The sequence below is a fragment of the Manis pentadactyla genome, chromosome 7 (genome assembly GCF_030020395.1).
Source record: "Manis pentadactyla isolate mManPen7 chromosome 7, mManPen7.hap1, whole genome shotgun sequence".
Classification (NCBI taxonomy): Eukaryota; Metazoa; Chordata; class Mammalia; order Pholidota; family Manidae; genus Manis; species Manis pentadactyla.
The window spans coordinates 124234749-124247093 of NC_080025.1; positions in this window are offsets into that span (position 1 = coordinate 124234749).

Below are 12345 nucleotides of genomic sequence, written 5' to 3' on the forward strand. Positions count from 1 at the left end.
GTAATTGCTAACCAATCAGTTTCATTAAATGTAAATGGATAAAACACTTAAAAGTCAGTGATTGGTAGAATTGATTAAGAAAAAAACCCTGATTCGCTATACTCTATCTACAAGAGAGAAACTTTAGATTCAAAGAGAACTGGAGTGGTTAGTATCAGATGAACTTGACATTAAGAAAATATTGCTACTAGAGGACAAAAAAGGACATTTCATGAGGGCAAATGGTTCAACCCAATAAGATGTAATGATCAAACTCATATATGAATCTAAAACCATAAAATACAAGAATCAAAACTGAGAACTGAAGGAAAAGATGAACATTAAACAACATACCTAGATTATAAAAGGGAAAAGAATTTCAAATCAATGATATAAATTCCACATTAAGAAAATGGAAAAAAAAAGCATGTTATACACAAAGCAAACATAGGAAAGAAATGATAAAGACTAGAGGAAAAGTAAATAAAATAGGGAACAGACTAATAATAGAGAAAACAGTCAAAACCAAAGATGGCTATTTGAGGATATTAACAAATTTGACAAATCTTTAGTGAGACTGACCAGGAAAAAAAAGAAAATTCAAATTATGAAATATAAAATAAAAGACAGGATATCACTATTGACATTATAGAAACAGAAAAGATTATAAGGGAGTACTATCAACAATGGTATATCAATAAATTAGGTAACTTAGATGCCATAGTTTTAGCTGTGATGCTGGCTGGAGTAGAGTAGCTGTCTAAAAATGTATTGTTTTGTAGACTTCCCCTTTCCTTGTCCCTTGTCTAGAGAGAATAGATTTTTTGTTAGGTTTCAGTTTTATATTTTGGTCTGTATTCAGTCACTATTTCCAGGTTGCCTGCTTTTTCAAGTTCAAATACTGAGATACATGAGATAAAATTAAACCCCATGCAACTCACCACTGTGTCATTCCTTGGGTCTGGATGTCCTTAGATGTCTGTCTTCTCTTCACACATCAGTTTTTCTTTTCTTTGTACATAATCCCCAGGATTTTTAGTTGTTAAGAGTATATCATTAAAATATGTCTTCTTGATCTTCCTGGAAGCATAAGCCTCCCTTAGTTTTTAAGTATATTGTTAAAACCATTTGTTTATTATTTCTGATTTGTTATCAGAAAACTTTCTCAGTATCACAGTACTGTTTGGAAGTTAAAAAGTCTTTCTGGCCCTAAGCATGGTCATTTTTTGTGAAGGACTCACGTGCAGTTGACAAAATTGTTTGCTTACTAGCTGTCATGTTTAGGAGATCTCTCTAAATATGTTAGACAAAGCTTGTTAACTAGTTTATTGGAATCATATATATTTACAGTATTTAAATTTATCTTTTATGTAATGATAAGGGAGTTGTATCATAATGTCATTATCAGATTTTGGGTAAGTTTGTTCTTGATATTCTCTTCTTAACTCTTCTTTATAGATATCCAACTATTGTTAGGCAAATGCACAATCTTATTTTTCATCTTCAGTTTTGAAAAATTCTTCCTTTTGCCATTATACAGTGTACTTCACTATTACTGCCATTGGTACTTTTCCTTAATATTTCTTTTTTTGATAGCAATATTTCTTTTGCAAATTTCTTTTAGTTAGTATTTATCTAATCTTTTAGTTAGTATTAAGTTAGTATCTCCATTTTTGTTCTTGGAGTTTTGAGTCAATTTTAGTGTGTCTTTGTGCTTTTCATTCTATTTGATTTTGTCCATGTTAGGTAAGTTTAATCCGTGGGGGAAAACTGATACATTTAAACGGATGTGCACCATTCTTGTTGTGTTTTCTGTTTGTCATGAACTGTCTTAACTTACACATTCTCATTTCTGACCTTCCATTAATGCCACAATATATTATTTTTAGATGGATGACTTTTCTTTGTAATGGTAAACTTAATATTCTAACACTATAAATCACTCATAAAATAATTAAAGTTATTAAGCATATCTGTCTTCCTTACAAACAAGACAACAATCTTGGCATGCTTAAACTACTCACTGAAATATTACCTCCTATATTCCTTGTCACTGCCTATCATTTTCTTTCTAGCTGTTTCTTAAACAAAATCATTTTGCATAGTCTTTGTTTCAGGAAATATTGACTTACATATGTTAACAAATGTATTTTTGTCTTTCTGATTTATTTCAAGGACTCCACATATGACAGTCCAAGCCCCATTTTATTCTGAAGCCCACCTCAGGTGCTTTGTCACACATGGTGCCACATAGGGCTTGTCCATCTGACCACTGAGCATCTAGCCTCTGCTAGGTTTAGTTCTAGAACTTAGTAAATCTACGAATGGTGTGAATCATACTGCCCAACATTACCTCTCCAGACATGAGTGTTCTCATCCATTTTCTGTTTTAGTCTCATTTGTTTCTCTTATTTTTTCAGTTTGGTTTTGTGTTCTTACAATGTTGACAATAATTAATTTTCCTGTTCTTGGCTGGATTCTTTTAGAAATCACACCACCTTCAAAGGGAATTTGAGAATTTTATTGTTGCTCTGTCACTATTTTTCTTTTAACTTGTGATTCTTCAATTCCATGGGATCTTGTCAAAATTCAGTAGATGTGGGCAGAGCCTTGAATTGTGTACTTCTAACAAGCTCCCCGGTGCCACCCAGGCTGCTGGTCAATGGAACACACTGCGTAATAAGGCTTTAAACACCAGCCCTGTTGTCTCACAGTGATGAGGCTGATCATTACACTGTTCTGCTTACTTTGAGGTTTGACCAAGAGCTCATTATAAGCTTTTCATCTTTTGGGAGTGGCCAAGTTTGCCCCTGCCTTGTAATCAGCCTATTAAAGAAGGACAGTGCCCTTTCATTCATCTAAAAATTAATTTGAGACAATGAATGGCCGGTGCATTTCCATCTCTGTTCTTTGCGGTTTAAACCAAATTAACTTCACTAAATGACAAAATGTGTAATTTCACTACTTGCAACTTCTCTATGTAAATTATCTTGGATAATCAACTGGAAATTGAGGTATGTGGATGAAATATATGTACTTGTTCATGCTCTTATAATAAAGCATTCCTTTGTCTTTCAGTTCTCTATTTCACAAATAACTTTAATGTCAGTAAAGCCCTATTTGAAAGACATAGTATAATTCTGTCTATTTCCATAGACACTCAACAGAAATTTGTATGTAAAAGCATAACTAATTCTAAGATTTATGAGACTTTGAGAAAGGCCTTTTTGTAACTTTCTGCCTTAATGTGATAATGCAACAAGTGCCTTCCATTTGTATAAACCTGTCAAACTCTTTTGTGTTTTAAAGCAAAAGTCACCCTTGTTGTCTTCAGCATGTCAAAAAAAGATGATTTTCCAGTTGTGGGTATTTGCTGATAGTAGCCATTATTCAAGTCACTTAAGACTATGCTGCCTTTAATTGGCCTATTTATGTAGTGGTCTCAATACAATGAAGTTCTTGTTAAAGCAACTGTGTTTTAATTGCCAAAAATGAATGCCAAACAGAATGAAAATAGAGGAAAGTTGTTACTGCTTATGTTGCATGCATACTGTATCCTGTAAAAAAATTGCTAGCAGGTAGTAGTTATCCAATAGTGAGTTTATATCATAAGTTTATGGTAAAAACTGAAAAAAAAATTAATTCCTGAGTAGGAGTAATCATTTTTAGTATATTCTATTTTCCTATTAGGAAAAGTCCATTTTTTTCTAAAGAGCAATGTTTTTTTGTAAGGAAGTGGCCTTAAGAAATTCCACCAATGTCATTTATAGACACAAACAAGTCTTCCTTCAGCATTAGTCATACAGTGACATTGAAAACTCTTTGGCTTATATAAACATATTCACTGTATTCATTAAAGTAAAATTCCATTCCCTCTTGCTCTCAGTTCCATATGTCCCTACTCCACTACCAAGTCAGTGACGCAGCACAAGAATATTGCCCCAAACACACATTTGCTTATTTTAGATCTTCTATTGTACTGTGTCATAGAACAGCTGGTCAAGTAGAGCTACCTTCTGTGGCTATAATTCTGTTGCTTCGAGATATTTCCTCCTATTTTTTATATAAAAAATAAATATTCCTTTTTTTGGACTCCTGATATAATCCCGCATCATTAAATTGTTACTATGAAATAATTAGGGAGATTATGGAAATGAGAAAAACGTAGCTAGAACAGGTTATTGAATAGCTAATTCTATGACAACATAGAAAATGGGCTTGCTTTCTGCCCCAAATTAATATTTTTCAGCTCTCAGTTTAAAAATACAAAGTTGAAAATTCCACTTACTACTTTTTCAAATAATGGATTATTTAATAATAAATACTATACACACTATTGATTCAGAAATAATACATTAGAATTTCAGTATTTATGCATAAGAAAAATATTGACAAACTTGAGGCAAGGAGTAAAAGAAAGACAAAACACTATTTGTGCATAGCTGGGCCTATTTAAATATTTAATAGAGTCTACTTCAGAACTTTCTTCTATTGGTTTTCTTGGTTTATTTCTTAGCAAATTTGCTAGTTGAATAATTTTTTTAGAGGCAATTTTGTGTTTGCTGTGCATGGACCAAAGTAAATATTTCTGTTACACTTGGAAGCTAATTTCCTTGAATCTCACACTTCTGCCTAAATAAAGTACACTTTATTTATAAACCGGAAATCTTAGGGGAGCCAAACCCGAAATTTAATCAGATAACATTAGCCTAAAATCAATAACACATTCTGTGCCCAACACAATTTGTGTTTTCTTTTCAAAGCTTTGATATTTCAAAATATATGTCATTTTAGTTTTGTATTTACTGTTTACAGGGCTACCACAACACGTAATTGCTACAGTTCACATTAGGTAAGCCAACCAGAGGCATTAAAAAATGCATTAAAAATGCCTAGGGTTTTGTCTTTTTATAGTATTTTTTGAAAACGGGGCTGTTTTGAAGAGATTCATAATCCCTTGCTATGCTGGATACAGGTTGCTGAACCTAATTTAATGAAAAGAGAAGAAACAGAGGTAGAGAGAGTGAAGGCCCATATAACCCAGATTCTGTAAAATTCTGTGTGATGCTCCTGGAATAAATCGAGTGTTGGAATCCTGTGCTCAAGCAGCCTGAAGAAACAGCCCTTGCTGATTTATGACCATTAACGTACACATAAAAATAACTGAAATACCATTCTAGGACACAGATAAATAAGAGTAGGGGTTGCTGCACACCAGTATTTCTTGGGAAGAATCATGATGAGGACCCTGAAAGCAATCTAATACGTTGAACTCTAAAAAATTAAAGTTGAATCAGAAAACATGAGAGCAGGCAGCACCACGAACTCACTCCTCTTGCTTGAATGTATCAGTTTGGGCAACTTCTGTGGAAGTCCTCGAAGGAAAGAGCTCTCAAAGTGCATTTCTGGCGATACAATCTGCCGAACAACATTTGTAATATCAACACACTTTTCACAGAAGTTACGCGGGCATAAGAATTTCTTTCCATGAGGAAGGATTTTCCCTCAGGCATTATAAATGAAAATGGGGAATGAAATCATTAAATCCCCCAAATCAGGTCTCCCTTTTTCTCTTTCCATTTTGTTAATTTGGAGGAAAGAAATAAGGACATAATTTGTAAAAGTGAAAAGATAGAAGAAGAAGACATGAGTTGTTGTGGTTTTCCTCCACAGAAATGGGAAAGTAGAATCAAAGCCACCAGAAGGGGGACATAACTCCACCTCAAGCAGTCAATCTCAGCAAAATGAGACTTAAGAAAGATTTCCAAAAATGTGTATCTACTTAAATAAGTATTTTAACAATCTTCCCACTGAAGCATACAAAATTAATATATTTTCTTTCATTCTAAAACTGTGCTATCCAGTATGGTAGACGCTAACCATATGTCGCTTTTGAACACTTGAAATGAGGCCGGTGTAAACAGATGTGCTATAATTTAAAAATACACACCACATTTCAAAGATTTAGTGTAAAAAATGTAAAATATCTTATTAACATTTTGTATTGATTATATGGTGAAAATTATAGTTTTGATATATTGGTTTAGATAAAATACATTAAAATTAATTTCTCTAGTTTCCTTCTAAAATGTGGTAATAGAAAGTTTAAAATTACACACATGGCTAACATTTGTGGCTCCAGTTATTTTTGTATTGGACGGTGCTGGTGTTGTGACCAAGATCATCATATACAAAAGTGGGATTCTTACCCGAAATCTTTAATGATAGAATTCAGTTCTTTTTTTATAGATCTTATCACTAAATCATATACATGCATTCACTTCTCAGGAGCAGGAATAATTCTTTTCCAAACCAATTAATATTTTAACAGATGATTATTACACATTTTCTCAGTGTGAAGAAGGCACTGTTAAGCAACTGAAATAGTAGGGGACAACAGAAAGACACAGACCTTCCAGTTATGAAGTGTGTATTTCAGAGGATGAGACAGAAATTAAGCAGTATTAATTGCACGAAACAACTGAGTTGGGTCCTACAGGGAAGTGCAGAATCTTGCCGAGAACATCACTCTGTTAATTTTAATATTATCAGAAAACTATATGTTTAGACAGTGAGTTACATTTTTAACTTAATATATCATAATTCAGGAATTTAAAAAGCATGAAGACTAATAAAACAAGTGCTTATAGCAAGCCAGTTGGTGGGTTTTGATAATTCTTCAAATATTTGTACATTCTGCTTATCTGGGAAAGTTCTACAGAAAGGATGTGATTCTCAGAGGAGCATCAGAAAGAACATGTTGACTGTAAGCATCTTATTTTTAAAATAGTGTTTGATTAATATCAAATAGGTAATAAATGTACATCAGCATTTGTGTCACGTTCTTTACACAGAATATCTCATTTAATCATCTTAATAACTGCTCATTATATTCTTTCTTATTTTGTAAATTTATATGGAATAATGAATATATATATGATATATATTTATTCAGAAGCTGGGATTCACCAAGATGAAGAAAAGGCTGCCTCTGTAGTGCCTAATTACCTAACTAAGATGCTGTTTGCCCCTGTCCCTCAAGTCACACCCTTGGAAATATCAGTCCCTGCACCATCTACACTTTTCCCAGGAAACTTAAATAATGAGAACTCTCCTGTAACTGCAGGTCCTTCAGCTAAATAGTGTACCTTTTTCCAATATTCCCTTGGTGGTGCTGTGACTACTTCATGAAAAGTTATATTTTGTCAACAAGAGAAAATTAGAATTATTAAGCAGCTTTGTCACGGTTAAGTATCGCAGTAGAATTTTAATATTTTGGTTCTTTTACACAGTGTTTTTGCCTGTTTTCTTTTTTTGAACATAATTTAGAATTAGCCAAGAAGTAACATTACAGGTTAAGATGTTGTTTCAGAAAAAAAACAAAAATTACACATGCTTTGATTATGTTAATTGCAGTTTTTCATGCCAAACCAGAAAATGAGGTTTTCAACTTAACTTTATCTTGCTTTGCCTTGATTGTGAAACTGTAAATATTTGTGGCAAAGCATTTAAAGCTCAAGAGATCTGACTGTAGATTGAAAGGACTGACCCCCAAGTACTGTAACCACTACTGTTACCTGACATTTTTACTAAGATCATCATTTCAGATTCTGAAATATTTTGAACTTCCTGCCTGACTGATTGCATTTCAATATAGTGAGCCTGAAATTATTGTACAGAAATTAGAAACATGTTCAGTGGTTTAAATTGGTAAATTACTGTGTATATTAACTGTTTTTCTATATATGTAAATATGTCAGGGTCCTGCTTTGTACAATGCATGAATGTCTAAAGGGATAAGTAGTTTACTTTCAAGGCAAATGGCTGCCACTAGCCAAGTTAACTCCATGTTTTATATAAAAGTACTAATATATCTTAACTAATTCTCTGAGTTCTTTTTTGATCTTGTCAGCACTCTCTTAAAGTAAGCCTTTTGGTTAATTCTTATGTTAATCTGTATTTACAAAAGTACAGAAAATTATTCTCCCTGAACAAATGGAAAGTGTATATGAAATAGGGATTCCAAAGGAGGAGATAAAAGGCTTTTTTCTTTGCCTTGTTTTCACCTGATATTTTCTTATATAGTCTCTTATTTGTATGTATTTTCTTACTGACTGTGTGGGAAGTTTTTACTTCTTTTGTGTTACTTGGGCTAATTTTGACTTAGTGATCACACTAAGATTTGACATTGTAAAGATAATTCCTCAACAACTTGATTAATGCATCTCTGTTTTGCCAATTTATTCTCCCTTCTACTGACCTGTAAAGGAGACAAAAATACTGGAGGAAAGCTTTCTTAAGTTTTCTCAAAATAAATAAATGCCAAAGTTTCCATGAAGATTTATCTTAATTCTTCCTCAGAGTGAAGAGTGTATGTACCCTGGAGTGTACACTAGAGTGAATAGTGTTACCCCAAAACAAAGATTACCTAGAGCTATCTATCCTAAATATAATATGAATTTTTTGGGTATTGAATAAAGACGAATGTGAGCCTATCTTGAGGCATAGCCATTCCAATTCTATGAATATAGTAAACAGCAGAAATGTGTGCATATATTCATCAAAAGATTCACAAGTATATTTATGGAAGCAAATGGCTTAAAACTGGAAGTGATCCAATGTCCATCTGCAATAGAAATGTATACATGAAGTGTAGTAGAAATTGCACGAGATGGGGTACTATGTGGCAAGAATAGTGAACAAACTAAAAATACATACTGCAAACTATACGAACCTCATACACAAAGGCTATACTTTTTATTTCACTTACAGAAAGTTCAAAAACAAAAGCCCACCTTTGGTGACAGAAGTCAGATAGTGGGTACCTTGAAGAGATAAGAGTTACATGGTTTGACATAGGCTTGAAACGAGCTGCTGGGGTGCTGGCAATGTTGTTTACTGATCAGTTTAAGAAAGTTCACTGGGCGACATATGTATGATATGATCCCATTTCTTTTTTAGATGTTATGATTCAATTAAAATATTCCTCCCTCCTCCCTGAAAAAGAGAAACTAATTGGCAGATCAAAAAGGAACAATAGTCAACCTGGAAGGCTTTAACAACTCCAGCCTTTTACAAGATGATTGCATAAGACAGAAAATTTTTTAATGATACAAAGATACAATGAATAGCATAATTAACAATTTGACCCAATATGACCCCATTTCTTTCTTTTATCTATCTATCTGTCTATCTGTCTTTTTAGGGTTTTCTATAGAAATGAAACCAGCAGGGTATATACATACATGAATATTATATATATGTTTGCTATCTGTATATCTGTATAAAGGTACTTATCATAAGAAATTGGCTGGTGCTATTATGGCATCTGAGAAGTCTTACAATCTGCTCTCTGCAAGCTGGAGAACAAGAAAGCCAGTGGTGCAAGTTATAGGCCAAGTTTGAAGGCCTGGGAACCAGGAGAACCAAAGGTACAAAATTAGTCTAATTCCAAAGGCCTGAGAAGCAGGCGTGCTGATGGGCTAAGCCTCAGTCTGAGGACAGGAGAATACTAATGAACTAGCTCACTCAGCCAAGCAGAGAGAACAAATGGGTATATATAGTAGATTATATACAATTTCACTTTCCCCAATAATGACATGTTTTAATCCTGGTAATTTTTTTTCAGACATATGTTTTATTCACTAATTCACTATTCATCAGTGTAAAATCTGTTACTTCATTATACATTGTGTTTCTCATTTTTATTATTATATGTTAAAATCTTAGTCTGCCTTTAAAAAACTCTTCTTGCTCAGTTTTTATGGATTATTGCTCCTACATTATAATTTCAATAACTCCTTCATATTTTAAACATAGCAAATAAACCAATATCCTGTAACTAATAATTTCTATTATCTCTTAGCATTCTGGCTGAATTTTTAATATGTTAAATGATTTTATAAAGAACCTTATGTCCTCATACCATTTAATTTTTTCTTTGGTAAGAGTTCCTTGAGATCATCATTCAAAGTTTATTTTTTCAGTATATTTGTTTCTGTTAGGCACCTTGAGCACTACTAATTTGGGGCCACATAGAAGAAAATATTAACTAGTGTTCTTTGAACCACACAGGTAGTACAAAGTCAGGGACCAAATTAAGGTTCATTCAGGCACATGGTTAGGTATTCTTAAGGGATGTTTATTTCATTTTGTCTGTTTTGCTGTTAAATAGAATTTGAGAAAGGATAATATTTCTTCTCTAAAAAAGGTGATTTTTCTCTGAAAAGTATTGTCCTTTGGGGCTCCAAGTTTCATGAGGAATGGAAGTGGCGTGTCTCACTCATATGACCTGAAGATATTGGCAGTGGTCAAGCTCTGTCTCCTGTGCTCTACGCCAGGTACCTGCTAGAGCCCAGGCTTTAATCCTACCAGGTGCCTGTGGGGAAAATGCCAGTGGCAGAGCACACCTCTCTTTTTGTGATAACGCTTTCTTAGCATTTGTATAATTGATTTTCCTGCCATTCCAACCATGGGGAAAAAAATTCATAACATATTTCATGGAAAAATATTCAGTGTGTCAGATTGGAAGGGTTTCCTCTGAAAATTTGGTTGAAATTTGCCACAAATTTAAACAATCAATCTTTCTAAATTTTAAATGTGATTATTTTACCTAGGTGAGTTAAATGTTTTAATGGATCATTTTGATTTTAGGACAAATTACAAAGTAATGAGGCCGATGTCTCAGGCTGTTTCTCCTGCTTAATCTCATCACATCCCAAGGCACGCCCTGAGTATCAGCAAGTTTGACAGACCCACTTGCATTGCTCTGAGTACACCCCTAGTCTGTCAGTCCTCCATGACTGTGCATTGATAATGCTGTGTAATAAACTACTCTAAAATATTGGTAGCTTATCACAATTCATATGTACTTTTTATGCATGGATCTGCACATTAACTTCAGTTTTGACAGGTATTTTGATGCTAAACTCAGCTGAACCTGGCCTGACTTTGAATTTAGACCTACTCTATTTGTGAGCATTTTGGGTCCTAGGCTGAAGGAGAAATGGCTCCTAAAAGCCTGCCTTTTGCCTGTTGGAATCATAAACTCAAGAAGGCAGAGCAAGCATATGCAAAGTCTCTTAAGGTCTTGGCTCAGAACTGGCATGCTATTATTTCTGCCTCTAAGCAGAGACATAATCAAGCATAACATGAGTGATATGGCGAAGAGTCCTGCCTCCAGTGAATTATATCAGGGGAGAGAGTTATATTGTGAAAAAAAAAATACAACAAATCTCTAAAAAAAATGGTATAGCCTTAACATATCCATTAAAAACTATGTGGAGGATAAAACAGAAAAATTTTATTAGAATGTTAAAAGTTAAATTTTGCCATTATATTATTCATTATCTTTACTCACAAAGGTTGTTATGTTTAGTTGATTTTTATTACACATTTTATACATTTTGGAATTTTAGAAATTAGTTATACACTTTATAAGAATTTATACACTTTGTAACAATATATTTTGGAGTTTTAAAAATTACTATACATTTTATAAAGTCTATAAAATATTTCATTACAATATTATATACTTTATGATAACAAATTATATATGCACTGTATAACAATATACTTCCTAATAACAAATTACATTTACCCTTTATACAGTTAATGATGATATAAATTATATATACACTTTATAACACTTTAAGTACTTTATAACAACATTTTGTGGAGTGTTAGAAATTATACACTTTATACCATGTATAATATAATTTGTTACAATATCATACACTTTATGACAATATGCACATTGTAACAACATAAATCATATAGTTTATACACTTTATAACAATGTCATCTACTTTGTAACAATATTAATTTTGTATATACTTTATAACACTGTACACTTTCTAACAATATTTTGTGGAGTTGTAGAAATTAGTTGATTTACTTCATTTTTGTGTAAATTTTGCATTCTAAATGTGTCATATGCAAGATAATGATAATCAGCTGTGTGTTATTTCATATTACCCTTGCTCCAGAACTATTTTTTATGGCAGTTCCATATTGTTCTCTTATTTTCTGTTTTGTTAATCATGATAATTAGCCTACCATGATACTGCTCCTAATTGCTTCTATTTTTATTTATTAGTTTCAGATAACACATTTTATTAAATATAGTTAATATGGTAAATCAAAATAGAAAAAAACAGATAACACAAAGTCTATCAAGATTAAGGGTAAGGGTATTTATTGAAGCAACCTTAATACTAGGTCAAGTATATTTGATTGGATTTCACAAGTACCAGTATGTAATTGTTTTGGCAGTATTAGGTTATATCTGCCAGTTTAAAGAAGGTTATTTGTTACTGATGGACTGTGTCTCACTAAGTTCATATGTTGAAACCCTATTTGGAGCTT